General features: G+C 38.4%; 1 protein-coding gene across 1 annotated transcript in view; it reads right to left on the bottom strand.

Annotated features, from left to right (window-relative positions):
* LOC140693686 (thrombospondin type-1 domain-containing protein 7B-like) overlaps positions 1-22739 on the bottom strand; it is a 160598-nt gene that overhangs the window by 13582 nt on the left and 124277 nt on the right.

Raw genomic sequence — 22739 nt, forward strand, 5'->3', positions numbered from 1 at the left:
CTTCCTGCCCTTGCTATGCACATTCTAAGATCCTTAGATAAGGCTCATAACACTTGCAATTACACATTCCACATCTGTGTAGCAAGGTCACTAGTTCAATGATACAATGCAGGTTGCCAACATGTGTGGAGACCACAAACCACATGTTTTATTTCATGATTGCCAAAAGTCACTTCAGATTAAAACCTCTGTAAATATAAAACAACATCTGTGGACCTTTAGGTCAAACCCTGTAAACCATCAGCCTTTTTCTTCTGAGTGAACCTTAGAAAATGTATAATACCTTGAATTTTGAAAATTTTTTTAGTAATCAGATTTCAAATAAACCAGTTTGGTTATTATATTTAAAAAAAATAGGAGGCCACAAACCACATGTGGAAAGAGAGAGAAGTTATAATTGAAATGCACAAACGTGTAATAGATCAGTTCTACTCTGCCTTAATGTATCCGTCTTCATGACTGGGAACATTAGGGTCCAGTAAAAACTCTGGGATGACCTGGAGTTTCAGGCTGAAATGGGGCAGTGTAAGGGTTGTGGGCCCGGGTCTCTTGCCGTCCACCTTCTCATCTCACTCCCAGCTGGATTCTACCCCTGGAGGGACGTCCCTGCACTTAGGAGTGGGCGCTACAGTCTGTCCCCCAAAGCTCAATTCATGAATCAGTCACTCCTGTCCACCCCACAGGTCTAGGATATACAGAGAGGCAGTGCAAGTCTTCCTCTGAAGGCAAACTCAGAAGACAGGGCCGGGCCCTGCAAGTCCTTAAAGCTAGCTCAGGGCCATTGGTTTGGCAGGGGATTCTGGGGTCCTGACAATTGGGCAGAGTTTAAATAAGTGAATGGATGGGGAAGCATGGGGTCCTGTGGGGCTCCTCACCTGTGGGAAGGAACAGGCTGGAAGAAGGCCAGAGGAAGGACTCCTAAGGTCTAGAGGCCAGGGCAGGGCAGGGCAGCCCCCTCCACCTCCCTTCAGCCCAAGGCTAAGGGGGGAGAGCTGCACACCATTCCAATTACTTCATTAGAAACAGGTGTCACCCTCCTTAGGCACTCCCTTCCTAGCAGGTAATCAGGAAAGGTACAAATGCCAACTAAAATGTATCTCAGTTTTGGCCATTTTGATGAGTTTCCTTCCTATTTAATTATTTTGGGGTAAATCTGGGTGCCTGCAGCAGCCAGCAAGGGTCTCAGATCTGCATAAGGCTTTTCAGAAGTGCTCTGGGTCTTTGCTAGCATCTGCAGGAAGAGTGGCCACCAGCGAAGTCTCAACTCAGGCTGATGACTCACGCTCAGCCCGGTCAGAGACTGTCCTCTAGCTGATGAGGTCTCAGCCCACACTGGTACCTGCTGGTGTGGAAGATCCTGGGGGACCATGGGACTAGAGCCCTGGGAGAGACAGGGCAGGTTCTCAGGTGAGACCTGCCAGCACCGGCAGCTGCCACGCCCCTTTCTCTCTGGAGCACAGGAAACTCAGGAAGCACCTGGGGAGGCACTAAGGCCCTCCTTCTGGAATGGCATTCCCGGAGGGCATCTCTTCCCAGAGTCCCAAACAGGACACAGAGTAGAAAACCTTCAGCTTTCCTCTTTTTTCCTTAGCCAAACTCTCCACCCCTACATCAGCCCTGAGTCAGGGAAAACCATGACACGGGTTCCTTCTAATCTACTTTCATCTCCCCTCTTTTTCTACCCACCACCTACCCTGGCAGGAGGAGAGCTTTTCATTCTTTCTGACTGATACTTTCCCTGCACAAAGTCCATCTCCCATCTGAAGTGGCATTTGTCTCCTCCCTTTCCCTGAAGCCATAATGGCAGACAGGATGCAGAGAAAGCTGATTGGATCAAGGATACAAATTAAAAAGCATTTAAAAAATACGAAGCCTGACATACACAAGCCGAGGCCCTAGTGAACTAAGCCTGTGACGGGCTGGTGTATGGATGTGTCTCCTAGTAAGAGAGGATGCATATGAAGGCACCCCTAAATACAACAGATGGACTCTCTGAAGCCCCACCATGAAGGAGGAGGCAGGGGCTGCTGCACAACACACATTTGGGAGAGGTGAGGGTCAAGCGCTGAGGGGCCAAGATGCTGTAGAGGACAGCCAGACGCCATCTGGCCTTTAGTTTCAGGAAAGTCCCACGAGATGGTCTGTTTGTTTGTAAATATTAATTGGTTTCCAGGGTATTACTGCTTTTCTGTTGCCTCTGTATCAAATTAGCAAAAATTTAGCACCTTAAAAGAAAAGAAACATTTTTCTTTCAATTCCAGGTGTTAGAAGTCTGAAAACAGGTTCACCAGGCTCCAGTCAAAATGTCTGCAGGACTGGTTCTTCTAGAGGCTCCAGGGAGGTGCAGGTACCTTGCCTGTTGCAGCTTCTGAGGCCTCCGACTTCCTGCACTCCTAGCGCCTCCCTCCGACTTCACAGCCAAGGGAAGCACTACCCACCTCTCCACCTCCTCCTTACTTCCGGCTTCACAGCACTTCCGGCCTCCCTCTTATAAGGGACCCACATTGGACCCACCTGGGTAATCCCGGGTGCTTACCTCCCCCACCTCAATCTCCTTAACTTAATCCATTACACCTGCGAGGTCCCTTTTGCCAAGTAAGGTAAGATATTCACAGATTTTGAGCATTAGGACTTGGGCCAGCCTACAGCACAGGGCAAAAGTACTTCTTCCTAGCTCTCAGGCACTGCCTCATCCACTGGAGTGAGAACCTAGCCCACCTCATCTGCTTCCAATAAGAAAAACAGAGTTGACACAATCAGGTTTACCGTGACTTCCCCATTCCCAGCTCCTACAGCTGGTTGGTTTTCTTTTGTTTTTTAAGTTTTCTATTTATTTATTTACTTACTTATTTATGGAAGTATAGTTTGTTTACAAAGCTGTGTTAATTTTTGGTGTAAAAATACATATATTTTTATGGAGGTACTGGGAATTAAACCCAGGCAGGACTTCTACCCACCCCCCTCCCACCCTCGCCATTCCTATTAATTCCTTCATTTGTCAATAACCTGCCTGGCTTCCCTCAGTCACTCTAAGTCAGAATTACTCTCCCCATGTTCTGTTGCATGTCCTGAGTAAAAATAAGCAGACTTATTTCTTATTCAAGATGAAACATGAGTAAGAATGTCTATCTATGCTAAACAAAAGTGAAGTGCATTTCAGTGACAAAGACCAGTATTTGGGTCAGTCTGAGCCATGCAATATGTAATGCCACTTTCCCCGCATCCAACTAGAATGCTTCGACTGTCAGCTTCATGAATGCATGAAGGGACAGTCTTTTCAGAGAGATACACAAAATTGAAGAGAGCGTGAGAACAGCTAGAAGGAATTGGAAGTTCTATGTCCTAGAAAAGAAGGCTGCCTCTAACCTCTCATTCACAGCAAGCATATCTTGGAGACCCTGCTCTGACCTGTCCACCGTAGTGACAATAGCCCTGAGGCACTCCCACAGGCCACCCCAGGCTTGTGAGCCAAAAGCTGACCAAGGTTGGGGTGCATTCAATGTAGGCTCTCAGATGCTGTGTAGACTAGTCTTCCCAGCTTGTCTGGGCCTAGTTACCCTGTCCATGGAGGAGAGGGAAGGACCACTCTAATCCTTCCCCCAGGTGGCCAGCACTGGTGCGGGGCAGGGCCAGGAGCCCCAGCAGCATAGGTGGGGACAGGGAAGGAGGCCACCTAGCATCGCATTTCCCAGGCACAGAGACTGGGGCCCCCTGCCATCCTGACCAAGCTAACCTGTCCACTCAAGGACCAAGCCCAGGCCCTTCCCCTTTGGATGTCCATCACCTGAGCTCTGCCAATGCCAACCAACCACGGTAACTGCTCTAATCCTCTCAGTGGACACCCTAGCAATTCCATTTCAGGGACAATTATATGCAATAGAAAAGACATTTTCACCTGTCATTATCCAAATGAGTCAATTTAGAAGTAAAAGCCAGTTTTGGCCATATTCCCAGGGTTTTCCTTTCCCCCTTGTATTTTTTTTCCTCTCCTGATGCAGAGCACAGTGTGAAAGCACAGTATTTGGAGGTCTCATTCTTCAAAACTCCCATTTGAATAAAATATGTGCTTATGATTACATGCTGAAAGACATATATGCAAATTTTGAGTGGAATAGCGTGAGTGGTGAAAACTGAATTAAACAATAAACCCATAACTACTTGTTAGGGTGCTTTAATTGACTCATAAGTACAATATGCAATGTTGCGTGGCTGCAGGAGCCCAATTATAAGCTTGCTTATGGAAAGATACAACTCATTTTGCATGTTGGAAACATATTCCCCAATTATTGTTGTTGCCCTCTCAGAAAAAAAAGGCATTTCAAATAAATAAGAAATGCTTAGTAAGCAAATAATATATACTTAGTCCCTTGGTAAGCTTGGAACACTTTATCTAGCTTCTAATACAAGATCAGGAAATAAATAGTTAAAAATGCCCATTCACTTTATTCTGAGGTATTTTTTAAAGCCCCGGAGCTCTCTGTGTTCACAGCTAACCGAAGAAATATACCTCGATACGGCTATTGGCTTCAAAGGATTTGTCCCCTAACTGAAAAACACCAGGAAGTAATAAAGATTTCAGGAAAAAAATAAATAAAATTACAAATGATTCATAAATTATATCAGAAACAAAAAAAGAAACCAAACAAGAGAATAGCTAATACAGGTGAGAGTCACAAAGAAGGAAGAAGGGAGATCTTGTAACTCTGACTGCTAACCTGGTGTGGCAGAATCCAGAAGGGAAAGTCAGGAATTGTGATCAAGTTACCCAGCCATGGTTGGAAGCAAAGTAATCACACTCAGCTGTGGGCCTTGGGGAGTGGGTGGTGGGAGTGGGAAAGACAGAAGGTCCAATTTGACTACCTGGTAAAATCAGGAAATCGGGAGGTTCTAGACCAAGAGTGTGAGCTCCTTTAAAAACTCAAGTGGAGAAGGAGTCGTCAGTGGGAATCCTGCACCTAATGAAGAAAAGCATTTAATTGCTTTACTCTAGGATACAGGGTAGCCTGACCACAATGTCTGCATGAATACAAGGGTCCTGGAGCAGCTTTAGACCCCCAGTGGCCTCCATTAGCCACAGTGAAAGCATGCCAAATCAAGATTTAAGTACAGAGAGTAGCTCACTTGTTGACAAAGCTGCATGACAGGTCTCTTAATCCCCAACCAGACCAAAAAATATATACACCCTGAATAGAAAGATCAGGCGATGCAAACTCAGCTTTAAAAGTTCTTAGCCTTTCCTTCCATTTAGACTGCCTCCTATCGACAAATACTAAAACCTGTATTGAAGAAAGCCACTTATAAATGCATATAAATCATCACATTCAGCAAGACATTTGGTAGCCATCACTCTAAATTAAGCCATGACAGTGACTCTGAAGGAGCCATCACTGCAACCAAGGTTTTTATACATCAGTGATTCTCTCCCTGATTTTACAACACCCTAGAGTAACTGCATTTATCTCAGCTGACTTTCTTCCATTAAAAATAACTCAGTGGGGAATGACTGCTCATAGTAGAGTGTTTCTTTAGGGGCTGATGAAAATGTTTGAAATTAGACTGTGATGATGCTTGCACAACTCTGTAAACATACTAAAAACTATCACATTGCACACTTTAAAGAGTGAATTTTATCTCAATGAAGCTAGTAAAAACATTTCATCCTTTAAATATTCTGACTCTCAAATAAATAAAAACAATTTTAGAAGAAGAGTTCAAAAAGCATGTCACAAACTTGTGTCAATTAGATGCTGTGTTTCCAGAAATCCTGAGAATTATAGGCATTTACCAGCTGGTGAAGAAATTATTCTCCTGAAACTTATGCCCAGAACCATTTACATTAACTTTTACAAATAATTAGTAATAAAATTAAGATTTTAATTTTAATGCAGTTCTTTTCTCAAGATTCTGACCTGTAATCTGTTTATTTTTTATATCTTGTTATTTATTTTATAATCATATTTAACATTATGAATTTTATGTATGCTATGATTCTCATCTGCAAAATGGGTATAATATAATCATGATGCATATTATTATTATAGGATAATAATATAACAGTAATAATAAGGTAAGAGGTGTCAATAAATATAGGTTTAAGAGGATCAAATAAGATAATATATGTGAAAGAAATAAACAAACATAAAGCGCTTATATTTTTAATTAATGTCATTCACAATAATGAAATGTTTCTTTTTTATTGAAGTATAGTCAGTTTATAATTTTGTGTTAATTTCTGATGTACAGTGTAGTGATTCATTTATACATTATATATATATATTCCTTTTAATACTCCTTTTTCATTATAGGTCATTACAAGGTACTGAATATAGTTCCCTGTGCTACACAGTAGGACCTTACTGTTTATCTACTTTATATATAGTAGTTAGTATCTGCAAATTCCAAATCCCTAATTTATCCCTACCCCCCTCCTTTTCCCACCTTGGTAACCATAAGTTTATTTTCTATGTCTGAAATTTATTTTTAAATTTTGTCCTACATTAAGAAAAATAAAGAAGACATTTGCCTAGACTGACTTACCAAGTTGGGATTCTACAGAACACAATTTCGAGGATATAGTCAGTTGAAATATGAAACATAACAGACGAATATCAGACAGAATTTCTGCCCTAAGAGGCTCATAATCTGCACAGAATACTCAACTTTCAGCATGTGGGGAAAAAATCCACTAAATACATAAATATCTATGAACCACCTGCATTTAGATGTATTCAGAATGCACATAAGCATTGCATGGTGGTTAGAGTTAGGTTCTTCACATGTTATAAAACTCTGTTGGGTAGGAAATCATGTAACTGCCCTTATAAGCTAACTCCTCTTCTTTTTCTGACTTCTTTCTGTGTCATGGCCTCGTTAGAGGAGTAAACTACCGATGAGGATATGCTCTAGCACGTCCAAGTTGTATTTCTCACAGCCACTAAAAAGACATCAGATCTGATTCCTTCAGAAATATCTCCCACATCTAAATTCAGCATCTTATGCCAAATGAAGTCCTCGAGTCAAACTGGATGAAAATGTTTTTGGCATTGCTTTTATATATCTGGGGAAAAAATTCATAAACACTTCTTTCTCAAAAAATATTGTCTCTAGGCAATAAGCTAGAGGCTTTATGCTCCTCTGGTCCCTATTTTATGTACCTGTACAAGGTGAAGGTGTATTTGGCAGGTATGAAAGAATAAATATGCTAATTCACACACAGCATGTGGAAAGTGATTTATTCCATTTTTAAAGGAATATGGCAGTATTTACATAAGTTTCACCTGTATCTCTGCTAACAGCTGTTGTGCAACCAAATTCCAAATCAGGAGAAAAAATGGGCTGGATATTTTTTAACAGTTGCTCTGGGTTTGACAGATGGATGGTGTTTAGTTACCTGCTGCACTTCTCACAAAGGCACAGGGAAGACTGGGGTCAAATCACTGCAGCAAGTAATTATAGATTTTTTTTCAAAAATGTACTTACTCTCGGAGTATAAGAGGTAAGAGTCTAAAAAGCCTTTGTAAAACAAGAATTTTAACTATACCTGCCATGAAATAAGCTATCTTGATAATGAGTGCTGTATTATTAATCAGGAGGCTAAACTTCATGTCATAAAATCATTCCAGTAACAGTAACTAAGTAACCAATGAGACGTGAAACTCCCATTAGAAATAATTTGGTGTTCTCTATTGAAAATCAACTTCAAAGACCCAGGATATTAATTATTGCATTGCTACAGAGAAACAACAAATCAGCCCAATGTCCACATTTATCTTCCCCTCTTACCAAGCACACTGCATTTTCTCATGGATCTATCTACTTAAGGCATCTTCGAAGGAGCTCTCCTTATTCCACGCCTGATTTCCTCTTTGTAGATCACCATGGGTACTCATGCTTCACATGAAACCATAATCACTGCCATTATAATAAATTGCCTGTTATGTACAAAGCTGATGTCATGTCAAGAAGACATTTGTTTTCATTTTCTTGGGTCTCCTCCCACATAGACGCTGCCAAGATGCTGCTGAAATTATGTTTATTCATTCCCATTTCCACTTTGGTCCCTCAGGAAACCATGCATTTGCTACATCCTTTATGAAAAACAAATTTGTTACACTAGTATCTCAAACTGAATAAAACCCCATAATACAAGTCTGAATAATGGTGGATTCAGAGGATTCTACGCATGGTAAATATTCACTGGTCATACAACTTCGTTTCTCCCCCAAGACTTAGAGAAGAACGACTCACTTCACATAGTATGTAGATGGATTCCTGAAAAGCTGTATGCAAGAAACACAAAGGAAATGAACCTAACAGGGAAGCCTGCTATGTACAGAAAGGCTTTCTACCCAGAATAATGCTGCTTAACCTCAAAGATTCATTTTTCAGTGTAAACAAACAATATTGTGCTTATGTGAAGTTGAATTTGTTTAAAGTGATATATATCCCCAAACCAAATGCCTCCAATTTCTTATGTGTAATTGTTTTACCTGCTAAAAGTAGCTGAATTAAGATTAAAGCTGAAAAAAATGACACAAATGAACTTATTTACAAAACAGAGACAAACTCACAGGCATAGAAAACAAACTTAAGGTTACCAGGTGAGTAATAGAGGTGAGGAGGGATAAATTGGGAGTTTGGGATTTGCAGATACTAACTACTACATATAAAATAGATAAACAAAAGGGTCCTACTGTATAGCCCAGGGAACTATGTTAGTACCTTGTAATGGCCTACAATGAAAAATAATATTAAAAGGAATATATATATATGTGTGTGTGTGCATATATATATATATATATATATATATATATATATATATATATATGAATCACTATGCTGTACACCAGAAATTAACACAAAATTGTAAACCAACCATACTTCAATAAAAAAAAAAAGATTAAAACTGTCTTCCGTGTCTTACCAGTGATGACTGAAGTCAGGAACTTGATCTATTTTTATCTTTAAGCACTGAAAAATAATTAATGTTAAGGTGACTAGCAACATTCAATTCACACCTTTAACTACTTTGAGGAAGTATTGGCCTCCTGCATGATTTGAACCACCAAGGCCAACTGGGCACTGTAACCAGATCATCTCCTGACAATACATTGTTTTACAGATTTGCTTCAAGTCCTCACAGTGCCCAAGTGGAACTGGTTATTTCAGCCAGAGTTCCATGGCAATAACCAGGACCCATGCACAATCCGCGAAGGCAACATGGCAAGTCGGGAGAATGAAGCCTGGATCTGGCCCTTCCTGTAACAGCTGCATGACCCAGTGGGCTAGGCTCATTGACACGCAAATGTATTTATATGCAAAATGAAGGAGATGGACTAGGATGATCTGGTCCATCCCTTCCAGCTCTAATACTCCTTGTTTATATTATGCGTACAAGCATGTATAATGCATTCTGGTGTGTATTGTTACAATCCATGATTCTACTGAGAATTTGCAAGACTAGCATAGCCAGCTGGTACTAAAGCAAGCATTTATGTGTAATTGTTTTTATTTCCCTTAGTGACATGTTGTTAAATACACACAGCATCCTAAAATATAATGGAAGACATTCTATAATTTTGGTAAAAACAAATCCCACACTTCATGCAGAAAGGCATTTTATATAACAAATATAAACTAGCTGGACTTTCAGGTAAAGAGGACAGAGTGGAAACTGGAATATACTTCTACTCTCTTCTAATTCTTCATTAAAACTCTGTGAACCCTTAACACATTAAGAGAATGGGAAAGAACAGGATGGTGTCGTGATTTTGGAAGCTGTAAATCCACGGACAAGACGTAAAGGATTAAACAGACTGAAGAAAATATTAAATTCTAAAGTGGAATCAACAAAATCCAAGGATTAATCTGACTTACATCATAGGAACTCTGGAGGTAGGATTGAACAGGGGGAAATGGGTGTGCTTGAAAAATCAGAAATTGCCCAAACTGTCTGTGTAAGTGTCAGATCCCCAGCTCACTCTCTCTTGTGCCACACTGCAAGGATACTGACTTCCCCTACCCACCCTTTGCAAAAAACTGGTAGTTAAAAAAGGTATAACATAGGCTCAAAGGGGTGGAAGAGGCAAAGGTCTAGTTGAGAAGATTATTTAATCACAGTCCTACTGAATACTGTAAACCCTCACATTCTTCCTAACTCAGCTCCCAGAACACTGACAAGTAAGTCTTCCTCCTGCAGGTAACCAATTTGGAAGTCTTCTCTAGGAAAAACAAAGCACAAAGGGAAAGGTTTAACTGTTGGCACGAGAATTTTCCCAACTGAACAGCCCAGTTCTATGGGCACCCAAATTCATGGAACTCAACTTTATCACCTCTAATGATAAGCAGAAAACCAAGGATTACCAGGTATCTGAAGCAAATGGCATGAAAAACAGAGTAACCAATAAAAGCCATGAGGAAAAAAAAATTTGGACAGATTGTAAGGGGAAGAAAACTGAGAACAAAAGGACTATCATTATAATATTTCAACCATGACTGGAAGTGAATATTTTGAAAAAAAAAGTTTAACAAATATTTTGTATATAAATTAAAACAAAGTAGCCCAAAGTAGCAGAAACTTAAAAAGAAACTCAATAGAGTGTAAAATTAAGTTCAGAAAAATCTTCTTCAAAAGTAGAGTAAAAAGACAAACAGATGGGAACTAGGAGAAAAAAGATTTAGAAAACCTAACCAGGAGGTCTAATGTCTGGATTTTAGGAGTTTCAGAGCTAGGGAACAAAAAAGGTAGGGGTGCAAATCATTAAAAAACATTCAAGAAAATATCAAGAACATAGTTTTCCAAGTCAAAAGATAATACTGAATGCCTAGTAAACACAATTAATATAGATCCATCTGAGGGTACATTGTCGTGAAATTTTAGAACAATGTAGAACAAGATCTCAAAAGCTTCAAATTCCTTGCTTCTACTAAAATCTAGAAGGAAAATATCTAAATATTCTGATGGAAAAGTGTTTCCAAATCAGAATTTGTTACCTCACCTATGGAAGTGTGAGAACAGAATGAAGGCGTTTTCAAGACATTCACGGTTATGAAGACTTTACCTCCAAATCCTTTCTCAGGAAACTAGAGGATGAATTTCACTAAAAGAAGAGAGTAAATGAAGAAAAAGCAGAGGCGACAGTGAAAAGAGAGGATGATACTGAAGAGAGGTCCCATGGTGACAGATTGGCACTAAACACAGCAACTGAGTCGAGGCTGGATAGGTCAGAAAGAGTCATGAGATTTTTTCTGAAATATGAAATGGATGGATCTGATTATCTAGTGAAAACACTTAATCAGTGGAAAGTTTGCTTTTTTTTTCCCAGTGCTGAGAAGATGACAAAGAAAAATAATCTAGAAAATTAATAACACCAGGGATAATAAAATGTTACATGACAGATCATTGTAGGAATGATTATTGTAGTTTACTTACACATGTTAAGGCTTTCAAAAACACTTACACAGTCATGCTAATATAAACACTGAACATACTGACCTAACAAAATTACGTAATAACTATTAGGGGTAACTAGGTACCTGCCTAGTGAGGGTAGGTGAGACAAGAGAGCTACATCCTTATAATTTACAGCAGGGAGGGGATGCTTAATGCTTAAGTCTGCAAATAGATGCAGCCACAAACTAAACACAATTTTTGGGCAATATAGTTGAGAAAACAACATATTAAGCTAAAATAAATTAAAGTGGTTGACTCTGAAGAGGGGCAAATGGAGGCAAACCTCATAGAATTATTTAAACTTTTTATTTTTGTTGTAGAACTATTTGATCCTTTAAATTATGGGCATGTATACACTTGATAAAGATTACAATTAAAATGAGTGAATGAATAAAACAGATTAAATCTAACATCTTTAAAATACTCTCACAAGTATATAAAATCGTATATTAAATCAAGTATATGATATACTGGATCATGTATCATAAATATGTTCCTTATAGGCAAACCTTTACCAATTTGCCTCCTTTTGCCAATAAAATACAATGGAACACAATTCTATACTTTGGTACTCTAGTATTCCATCTATTTATTTATTCTCTTTCTTAACAAAAACAACAGAACAAAAAAGTGGCAGATATTTTTTTGCTTCTGACTTTGTGAAAATAACAAAACAGGTAGTCATTTCATTTATTAATGGCTTACTATGTGCCAGATGTTCTATTAAGCATTATGAAGTAAAAACATAAAAATGAAATCCTGTCCTTGGCCTGTGACAGCTTAAGCGGTTTGTTGGGAAGAAGGTTGGTTAGATGGGTGATGTAATTTACTTTTAACTTCCAAAGGAGAAACTACAACAGGATGCAGAGAAAACTGTTGATAACAGAGGTCAAAATGATGAAGATGGAATGCAATGGTTATTAGCTCATAATGAGAGAAGAGCCAGCAGGAACACCAAAGCCTACAAAAGAGAATAATTATTACTGAGCTGCCTGGAAAGGCAAAGGTAGCTGCTTACGAAGAAATAATTGGTTCACTTTCTTATTTAGAACTCTCCTGCCTTTTTCAGGCCATGCAACCCCTGACCATTACTTGCTTAAAAATCACATAATCTCAGATTTTATTTTCATGCTCCTATTTCTCTTTCTGGGAGAGTAGCTTTAATTTCTGTAACCCTTTAATTTCACAAGTTACAAAGAAATAGTCCAGTGCAAATCCAAGGCACTGGACACAGATTCCTCTGTTGATGGCATCCTGTCCTCCTCCAAACTGTTGTGTGTGACAGCAAATGATGCCAGAAATCAACTTGAGAGACAGCTGGCCACAATTAACAAAGCCAAACCAATGTAATCTCATTCTTTTCTCAGCCAAGACAAACTCATTAGTGACTCTGAGGTATCTGCTTCTTTCCAAACTGTGCAACCTTTTGGGGAAAAGAAATGCAAATGGGCAATATTGTCTGAAGTTGTTTCAAAACAAAACACAACAAAACAAAAACTGGGAAGGGATAATGGGCAAATGCAAACCAAAACATCAGAGAAAGCACCTGGTGGCCTGGGTGCGAAAATGATAAAATATTCTTAAAATACTTAACTTGAACACATTTAGATATTGCTAATATTCAAGTTTCCTGGTAGCCTATTTTCTTGGAAAAGTGGAATCACTGTAAAAGAAACCAAGAGGACTCGGTATTTATAACAAAACAAGAATGAGTTTGAAAAATTCCAAGCAGAGTTCTAATAAATGTCTGTTATTTAAATAAGACTAATGATTACACGATGATAGTCTTTTGAGGTCAGAGTTTCCAATGCAAATAACAAAATTAACACATTTTCTGAGTAGGTAAGAATTGGGAATCAATGAAATAGGATAGAAATAAACACATATCTAATGATGGATATGGAAATTTAGCTTCCTTATAAGTTACTTTCCTAGTGGTGGAAATTTTGACTACATCTGTTTTTTTTAACAGTGAAATGCTCCTGGCTCCGTCACATTCATTTCCGATGGTCTAAATTAGCACAGTAAAAATGTATCTGGAATGAAACCCTGACATCATTTGAATATGACATCATTGATGAAGTGACTTTGCACTAAAATCAGCTTAGTTGATAGGATAGCCTTTCACAAATAATTAAATGTAAGCTAGCTGAAACATTCAGAATTAATTTAACTAATACCCTCTTTACTGATAACATAATTTTCATGTGGCTAGGAGAAACCCAAAGGGTTAAATAAATGCCTAAGCTACTGATCCACATTTATTTTTTAAGAGAAAAGAGGGAGCAAGGAAGAGGAAAAATGGCATAGTCTTTGAGTAAGAAACCTTAGAAGAACATTCCATAACTGTCTTTTAATCTGGAGATTTGATTAACTTTTATATAACTTTTCTTTTATACATCCTAAATTCATCCCGCTTTCATTTAGGAAGATAGTTCCTTTTTCTTTCTGTAACAGACAGAAAGCAGGGAGCTCACCTTCTCTGCATAATCTCAGAGAGAGGAAAGTGTTACTTCCTTCTCAACCGTCCACCATCAAAGGAAAATGATGCGATGAGTCCTTTAAGCCTGAAGTGCACAGCCCACCCCTTCCAGCACTTTCAGGCAGATGCACTGAGTGGGCCATGCTACGGACTGCATGTTTGTGTTCCCTAAAATTCATATGTTGAAGATCTAACCCCCAATATGATGGAATTTGGTAATGAGATCACTGGGGGATGATCAGGGTTAGATGGTTAGATTACATCATAAGGATGAGCCCTCATGATGGAATAAATTGCCTTATAATAAGAGGAAGAGAGAAAGAACTATCTCCCCCCATGTACATCCCCAGGAAAGACCATGAGAGGACACGGTTGTAAGGTGGCATGTGCATGCCAGAAAGACAGCCCACACCAGAACCTGATCCTGCTGGCATCCTGATCCCATGCCTCCAATCTCCAGAACTGTGAGAAAATGCACTTCTGTTGTTTAAGACCCCCAGTCTACAGCATTTTGCTCTGACAGCCGGAGCTTACTAATGCAAGTTAAACGTATTACAGAATTTTAAAGCTGGAAAGGTACTCAGAGGTGATTGATACCAAGGGTTCAAATTGGTGGCCTTTTGAATTAGCCTACAGACTTGCTTTGTAGGTGTTCATAGAATTAAAAAAAATACTTAAAAATACTTTTGGGGTGATAACTGCAATTTACACAAGCCTCATCAGTGTCCATTGCATTATTTTGCCCTAATAACACCTTTGTGTAATTTGATTCATTTTTGTGACTCTGGTTACTGCTTATACCTCTCCTTTTTTCTTTTTTTTTCTTTTCAGTTTTATTAGGTAGAATTATTACAGTTTGACTGCACATATAATTTATATTGCATATAAATACAAATATACAATATACTGCATATTTTTTAGTTTATATATGTTTCTAAGAACAGATTAGAGCTTTAGCTTTTTAAATTTACACAGTCATCAAAGGAATAAAGCCAACCACAAAAAAAAAATCCCAACAGAATGAGGTAATCCAATCATAAACGACAGTCAAATGTGCTCACACATTTTCAAGACATCAGTTATCTAAGTTACAAACAATAAGTAGCTCATTTGTGTCCTTTTTCTTTTAGAGTCCACATATAAGTGATGTCATATGGCACTTTTCTTTCTCTTTCTGGCCCACTTCACTTAGAATGATGATAATACCTCTCCTTTGCACATGAAGAAAATAGAGTTCAGAGATGTAAGGTGACTTGCTCAAGCTGAGGCAAGCATTTAAAGTGGAAAAATGAGTCTAGAACCCAGATCTCTTGATAAGCTATCTGGCTTTCTACTCCACGGCCTGCCTGAGCTATATGTTAGCTAACCACGGCACCAGGACATAAGACGAGCAAGTAATACGGCTACCTGAAGCATGGATGCTGAGGGAAAATATCAAGCAAAAAGGGAAATAAAATGGTCATTTATTTTATCTCTTCATCTGCCCAGATAGATAAATTCTGAAAAAGTACATAGTAACTTTGAAAATGAAATAACATAATTTGGTAATAAAAGGGCAAGACAAAAATTCTCATACTTTATTCCTTGAAGTAGCTCTGTTAATATTGACTTCAGAAAGAATTTAAAGGTCTTTTGGTAGGAACATGTAATAGAGATAAGATAAAAATATAATAGAGCAAAGGAAGTAACATAAAAAGTAAAAATAATTATGGAAATTCTATATTTTAATATAGAGTGAGTAAACCTATTAAAATGTTTATATTTGAATCTACATTATTTAAGTCCCCATAAAATTTTAAAGAAGTATTGTAATCAATGTTCAAAAAAGTTTTTCTAACACAACCTGTGTGCTATACCTCCTTTTGATATTTCTTCTCCTCAAAACATTCTATTGATAAACAACCAGTAAAGTAAAAACAGTAGAAAACCTAGACATTTATAGCCTTTTCTTTCAACTGTTGAAAGATCTGATAAAGGCAAAAAATCAAAGGATTATTCCCTAGATAATAGGCCCTTGAATTTTTCTCCATAAATGTGTATATCAGTAAAAATGAAATGTAACATTTGTGTGATGTGACAGTTTACCAAGAAATTTTCATACATATTATTTGACTTGCTCCCACCCCCCAATTCTGGAAAACAGATGAGGCAGGGAATTATCTCCATTTCAGAGAAGAGAAAACTGAGGCTCACAGACACTAGACCTCGTGTCCAACACAGACGGCCACAAAGCCACATTTTCTGCAGTCTTTCAATTCCACATTTCACACTTTAGGAGTTAATGCTTCTAAGGACACTGTTACATTCATTAAAAAAGTTCACAGACATCAGCATGTCCTTGCTGGGCAAGTCAACTTCTAGCACTGATTACCTAAACTTAAAAAATGTGGCAGTTACTCAGTTCATGTAGCCCTGCTAGATATATTTTAAGCCCACTTTTATCTATATCCATAACTGGATCTCACATTAAGGTTCCTATATTACAAGTGAATCACCTCTTCATTGATTTATTCATTATTTCAATACAAATAGTTTGTCTTGGGAGCTTATAAGTGTCTGTGAGTGCAGGGTCAGAGGGCTGTAGGGGTATAGGAAGATAAGTCTAGAAGGAACCCCACCATCTACACTGGACCTTACAGCAGAGCAGGAGAGATGCCAAACACACATCCAAAGTAGCACCTGGCACATGACCTGTTTGTCTAGAAGTTCACGGAGCCCAGGAGGAGACTGAACGTTCCTGCACGTGTCTAGGGTTATAACAGCCCATGGCTTATTACTCCTCTTTAAAATGTAGATCTGGAGTCCACTCAGACCAGAGGCCCACGGTAGCACCCTGCCCCTCGGCCCTCCCGCCCTCCTTCAAAGAGCCTACCCTGAAAGCACCACCCCGCCCTTTGGTGGCTTTCCTTGCTAGTGACATGGTTTAAACCCCCACTTAATCCCTCTACATTTCACCTCCTTCTCCACTGCTCTGATGTCTTGACGCTGACTCCACTTCACTTTAATTTAGCTCTCCTGCCATTTTTAGATAAAGCAAGTTTTTCTGTGTCCTGGTGCTAAGCCCCTCCAAGGCTTTTCTTTCAAGTGCAACCTGCCAAAGTTCCAGTCCAGCCCACCCTGAAGTTGCCCCCACCTCCAAAGTGAGAGATGTCTGAGATGCCTGGAGGAAGCAGGACCAGGAGGGGTGCCTTCAATTTTGTCTGGTAACAAGCAGAGGGAGGAGATCCTACAGAGAAAGAATGGTGTGGCTAATTAGCCCTCCTTGGATGAAAACCTAAAGCCCATATGGGAAATAAGACAATAAAATTAAGCACGTGTAACACCGTGGGAGGCCCCGGGTACCCTCTTAAGGGCTCTTGTCTCTATAGGTAAATAGGGATCTGTGAAACTTGGTTTGTGTGCTTTTGGCAGAGGAATATGTGTTTTAGGATATGTGATAAATGTCCGTGAGTAAAAGCCTTCTTTGAAAACAGCTACGGGCGCCAGACAATCCACAAATCCATGCATTGACAACCAATGACACTGATTAAAATGGTTTATGAAAGATGACATCCATGTTGTGATGCCTGGAAAGTCACTGAAGCCCTGCTGAAAGAGTCACCCACTGAGTAAAATATTTACTAAGCACCTTCTAAATCCAAGATGCTGTGTTTGGCACGGAAGGTTTCTGAAGTATGACAGATGGCTTCTGCTCTCAATGAATGGGTCTATACACAATTCCTGATTTCTCACACTTCCTGAACCTTCCTGTGGTGACAAGTGACACCAAAAGCAGAATGAGCATAGGAAGTCACTGCAGCTGCCAGGAAGGCTCCTTGTCTGAGAGCCACTCACCCGAAAGCCTTTCTCTTGTTTCCTGGGACATTATCTTTCATAAATCAATAACAGGTTGGTGCTGTTTAAGAGATTTTTTCAAATTAACTTGGAATATTTATAGCCACTCTTAAATAAACATTTTTTTCTAGTTGTACAAAGTTGACATCTAAATCATCTACTGTGTGCAAATTAAATCAGCCCTTAATCATGACCAAAAATGCTCTTGCAGATGCTATTACATGAGATGGAAAAGTCAGGTCTGTTTAAACCATTTTATAAAACCAGAGAAAGAGAAATAAGGTTCTCATTAGAGCCTTGGCTACCAGTTTTTAAAATGCATCTTTTCCAGGGAACACTGTCTATAAGGAAATTCCAGTGGGAATCTCAGAATTCCTTTTAGGTTAAAAAAAAAAAACAACTGACTAAAGAGTCTTCCAACCTGAAAAAGAAGCTTGCTTTACTAGTCCTGAGTTATTTGAAATAAGCAGCAACTCAGATTGGTGCCTGAGGGCATGAATGCTCATTTAGGCAAAAAATAAAATCACCATTAAAAAGGGAAAGTATCAGGGCAAAGGCACAAGAGAACAAATGGAGATAATTTGCTCTGAAATGTGAAAAAGTGGTAAGATTAAAAGGCATACTTGGAAGGAAAGTATTTGAAACACAGGGTAAAGCCTCACTTTCCATTTGAAATGTTCTAACAAGTGTAAGAGTGAGCTGCAGGGTAAATTATCATTAGCGCTCTTCCCACAGTTATGACATGTGCTATTGTAATTTTATCACTATTATTTGCCGCAGCCTACAACACTGTTGATCAATGTCTTGACACATGAGGATAAAAGATTACAGAGTGGGTTAGCAATGCCAGAGCTGGCACTAGTCCTCAAAAGAGAGACAAATTAGAATACCCATTTTCTCCAAATACATTTTCCAAACAGGAATTTTTTCCAGTGGTTTCATTTAAAGTAAGTCCAGATGGCCTTCAAACTGGCAAATGCAACTAGGAAGAAGAGGTAACTTACTAAACAACTCCTAAGGTGTTGAGGGCCCAACCTTTTTTTTAAGGACTAGGTGATGTATTAGAGCAGACAGGTAGCTAGATATGAGCAGAGAAAGGGGAACATGGGCCAAATGACAGGAAACCATACATCTTGTGAACAACAGAGGTCCCTGGGCAGAGAGAGAAAAGCAAGAATCCCTGGACTGAGAAGAAACCACACATTTTGGGATGACAGGTGGCCTGGAGGCAGACAAAGAAAGGTGAGAAAAGACAGGGGTCTCCGGTGTCTGAATGTGACCTTTTACACATTATGCCCTCATTACAATAAAATTACTTTTGCAGATTAGAAGTACCCATCATGCACTGACACCATGACATTTCCGATCCAGACTAAATAAGGACAAAAACCCTTCCTCCCCTCAGGAAGGTGGAGCTGGGATGAAAATTAGGGAATACAAGCCAAAACCCCTCCCATTCATTTTTACACCCTATGTAACCAACTTGTCAAAGAAGCTCAGCGCACCTGCTCACCTGAGCCTGCCTTCCCTCCCCTTGGGAATGAACTATCTATCCCTTAAAAAAATCCTCACTTCAATTTTCTTGTCCTCTGTGTCTCATCTCTGAATTCTCACTGTGATGAGATAAGAAACTACTCTCCCAGAACAGATGTACAATATTAAGTAAGTTTCAGGTGTACAAGCTAGTGATACACAATTTTTAAAAGTTATACTCCATTTATAGGTATTATAAAATATTAGCTATGTTCCCTGTGTTGTATTATACATCCTCCTAGCTTATTTATTTTATACATTGTAATTTGTATCTCTTAAACCTCTACTCCTATCTTGCCCTTCCCTCTTCCCACTGTAACTACTAGTTTGTTCTCTAGATCTGTGAGTATGTTTTCTTTGTTGTTATATTCACTAGTTTATTTTTTTAGATTCCACGTGTAAGTGATATCATTCAGTATTGTTTTCTCTGACTTGTTTCACTTAGCACAGTATCTCTATTTCCATCCATGTTGTTGCATACGACAAAATTTCATTCTTTTTAATGATGACTGAGCAGTATTCCATTGTATATACATATATGTACACACAGATACATTAGTTTATCCATTCATCTCTTGATGAATACTTAGGTTGCTTCCATATCTTGGCAAATGTAAATAATCCTGCAATGAATATTGGGATTCAAGTATCTTTCTGAATTAGTGTATTCTTTTTGTTTTTGGATAAATACCCAAGAATGGATTTACTGGATCATATGGTATTTCTATTTTTAGCTATTTAAGGACTCCCCATGCTGTTCTCCACAGTGGCTGCATCAATTTACATTCCCACCAACAGGGTACAAAGGTTGCCTTTCCTCCACATCCTCACCAACTCCCTCGAGGACTATCAGGCTTCCTCAAGAGATAGCAGGAGCCTTCCAAGAGGGCATGCTCCAGTGGGCAAACACTTACCAAATCTATGTGTCATCTTTACAGATGTCCTGTTAGCCAAAGTGAGTCACATGAGCAAGCACAGAATCAACATGTGTCCCAAGGACACAGGTTACCAGGCTGTAAGATTCATTAGGAGTTATTAATGTACTATTCTAGCACTGATACTTTTTGGACTTGAAATAAGCTTTCCTTCAAAAGGGTGAGTAAATGAGTAAATAGCCTTGTGAGGATCCTAAAGAAATGACATTTGATGCTTGCTGTTTGAGGATTTAAAGGGAAAAGACATCTAATCTCTAAGTTTGATTCCTATAGAGAGAAGAGGGGGGCAAAATTCTACCCATGAATTGATGGATCATGAACTCAGTTCTGAATAGACACCTTAGGCCAGGTACAGCTCTGAGGTGTGGATATGTGAGAAATATAAAAGTACTGAGCATAAAGATATGCAAAATTGGTAACTCACCACAGTGTTCCCTTGGCCAAAATTCACACTAGGGGTTGTAGAACTGTCTTCACACTTAAGAACCGTGGTAGCTCAGTGATACTCAGTGATACACAGGACCCCCCCAACCCACATTAGCCTTCAAGGACAACTCCCTGCATCACTGAGAAGCCACGCCTGCAGTGGACTTCACAGATGCCTGTTCTCTCCCTGCTTGGATGAACATGACAGGCTGCCACCTCTATAATTTTCAGGAAAGAATAAGTTAAAGCAGATGGGCAAAAAAGCAGGGTGTTGACTTTAGAGTGCTTACTATATGCCCGGAACTATTCTACACACTGCAGTTGGATTCTATTATCATTTCCATTTTACAGAGAAGGAAACAGAGGCAAGAAAATCATGCTGATTTTAAAAAGCATTCATGAATTGGGAACTGTCTATTAGTATGTTTTAACCTTAACCATATTTCTGCTCCCTTCACAGATACCTGTGTCTGTGCAAAGATACACTTATTTTTCTTGACAGAAAACTGTTATTTCTTATACTTCTCATCCTGTCTGGAGATACTTTTAGAAGAACACGTAGGTGTTAAAATATATCTTTACAAAAGAAACCCTTAATTCCTGTGGAAACATTTCTCTCTCTCTCTCTTTTTTTAATGAAGTATAGTCAGTAACAACATCAATTTCAGGTGTACAGCACAATGTCCCAGTCATATATATACATACATACATATATTTGTTTTCATATCCTTTTTCTTTAAAGGTTATTACAAGATATTGAATATAGTTCCCTGTGCTATACAGAAGAAATCTGGCTTTTTAAAAATCTGTCTTACAGAAATATTTCTGCTTATGAGTGTGTCATTTACTTCATGTAAAAGAAATATCAATCACATAAGATGACTTATTGGTAACACAATTCTGATTGGCTATTCTGATCTTCTGGCTTTTCAGTATTTAAATGGCCATCACATTTCACAGTTACAGTTGATGGCTACTAGTTTATTTTTATTGCTCTGTCTCCAGAAAAACAACAACAACAACAACAAAAAAAATCCCCCCCCAAAAAACCTTACATATAAAAACACAAGGCACTTAAAAAGCTTTAAAGTTTGTGACTCTTAAGAAAGAATAAATATTTGAGGCCTGAAATTCATTCATGACTACTCCTTTCAGAAACCATCAAACACTCAAATCATTCCAAATAAATCTATTAAATATACTGACAGTGGGTGCTTCCTAATTTTTTTTTAATTTTGTTGTTTACTTTGCCATTTCCTTGCTCGACTGCAGTAGTCCCTTGCTATTTTTTTTTATTTAACAGTTATTTCCAGTCTCTCATAACATCTACTTCAAGTCTCACTGTTAATTTCAGGCAAAATAAAAATGCATTTAGAATATTCCCTTTTGATTAGATGATCAAGACACAGAAAAAATGATGGCTCAGATACCCAGAAGGACCTAAAATTCAAACTTCAGTCAAAATAGGACTGAGTTTATGAGCTGTTTTCTGCACAAAAATAGTCCCACCTTGATTCTAAATTTCATAACTACCAAAAAAAATTCAAGATTACCGTGGATTTCATAATAGAATCTATAACCATAAAGGCAATTGCTAAATAGTCACAAGCGATGATAAAACTTGATGCAAAACTCTTAACCTGAGACTATTTCCTATCTGCCAGATGTACCTTATATTATTTAAAAAGGAAAAGGTATAAAATGAGTTAATTATAGTAAAATCTATAACAGAAAGAATCTAAATGCAACAGTATGTTATTTTTATATTGCTTAGCAGAGGACTTCACTATATGAGTATTAAAGAAAAACCCATCCTTTTGGCTAAACTATGAATATGATTACAAGTTACTGCTTCTTTCCAGCAGTCAAGGTACATGGTATTTAATCAATTTCCTTTTCCTCTTAAAAGAGAGACTTTTTAAAGTTAACATACACCAGAAATTGACACATTGTAATTGACCATACTTCAACAAAAAATAATAAAAATAAAAAATAAAATTAAAGGTAACATGCCATGCATTATACATTTACTAGAATTGAGATGTTCAGAGTAAGGAGTTCTTTTCTGACTGCATTA

This window comes from Vicugna pacos, unplaced genomic scaffold (assembly GCF_048564905.1).
Source record: "Vicugna pacos unplaced genomic scaffold, VicPac4 scaffold_20, whole genome shotgun sequence".
Classification (NCBI taxonomy): domain Eukaryota; kingdom Metazoa; phylum Chordata; class Mammalia; order Artiodactyla; family Camelidae; genus Vicugna; species Vicugna pacos.